We start from the raw sequence: 1,265 nt of genomic DNA, 5'->3' as shown, positions 1-1,265 counted from the left end.
GAATCCAAAAAACGTTTGTGCGAACATCAACGTCGACAGCTGGACTGACACTAAAGAGAGTTTTCATTTTCTTGTGGTGAATATATTTTTTGCCTTTACCACTTGTTTACACGTGAAGTGACATAAATGTTTCATCACCTCTCCTTCTGATTGATCAGCCAACCTTTATATAATGTGTGTCTCTGAAGCACGAGGCTTTTCAGGATGAACTTTTCCTGCAAAGAACACGTGTAATTTACTAAGTTAAAACGGTGGATCCAGTATTAAAATGATCAACCAGTGATTGTTTTTACCGTAAATCCTTTAAATATTAAGCCTTTTTCAGACGTGTGGATAAGATCTAACACATGAAACTAAAGGTTACATGTAGACTAGAGTTTGTTTACAGCAACATAACTTTAGTGTGTCGGATAAATTCCCAATATTTTAGCAAAACAGTGACGCTACAGTGACGAGGCGGTCCGACCAGGCTGGGGCTAGCTAGCTGGTTAGCATGCTAACTTCAGTAGAAGAAAAGAAGTGATAGGAAAAGAAGCAAGAACAAGAGGGTTGTTTTCCACCTCTGGAGACAGATGTTGTCGAGTGAAGGAATGAAGTTTGATGCTGAACTCGCGCTTCTTCTAGACTGGTGAGTAACAGCTGTCCATGCTAACGTTAGCTATGTAGCAATAGCAAAACTTACATATAGCCCCTTTAAACTTTTGCATGTCTATTCATAATTGTGGCTGCATTCACTCACACGTGTTCTGAGCGGGAAGAATTTGCTATTTGCTAACTTAGCATAGCTTCAATTTGGGATTTGTTTTTTTTTATGTGTTGTTACAACCTGTCAGATGTTGACTTCATCTCTCCCCAGATATCCCTGAGCCCAGCGACACCTAAAGCACGAGGCAACAGCGATGTGGAGCTATCTCTGATTTCCTTTACCCAGGATGCCGTGCACGCTGCACATTATTTTCACACAGCTAGTTCCTCCATTATGGTGCCAGCTGCGGTTGCTAGGAGATTTGTGATGAAACTCCAAAGCCTCTATTGATATCACTCAGCAGTGTGACTGTCCAGCTGGGTGGGGGCCCGGCCAGGTGTTGCGTCCTGTGAAGATAAATAAGCCGGCGTGGCGTGGAGAAGACCTCGGCCGGTCCGGAGACTCAGACTCAGACCCCCGGCCGGCGGCAGCTGCTGCCCAGACACAGAGCCTGGGTTTGGGATTGGGTTTGGGGGGGAGGGGGGACAGGTGTGGCCTGATGTGGGCCCACTGAGGTGCT

Source organism: Seriola lalandi, unplaced genomic scaffold (assembly GCF_002814215.2).
Source record: "Seriola lalandi dorsalis isolate HSWRI2012SDOR001 ecotype SW California unplaced genomic scaffold, Sedor1 jcf7180002053791, whole genome shotgun sequence".
In the NCBI taxonomy this organism is placed as follows: Eukaryota; Metazoa; Chordata; class Actinopteri; order Carangiformes; family Carangidae; genus Seriola; species Seriola lalandi.
This window is presented reverse-complemented; position numbering follows the sequence as displayed.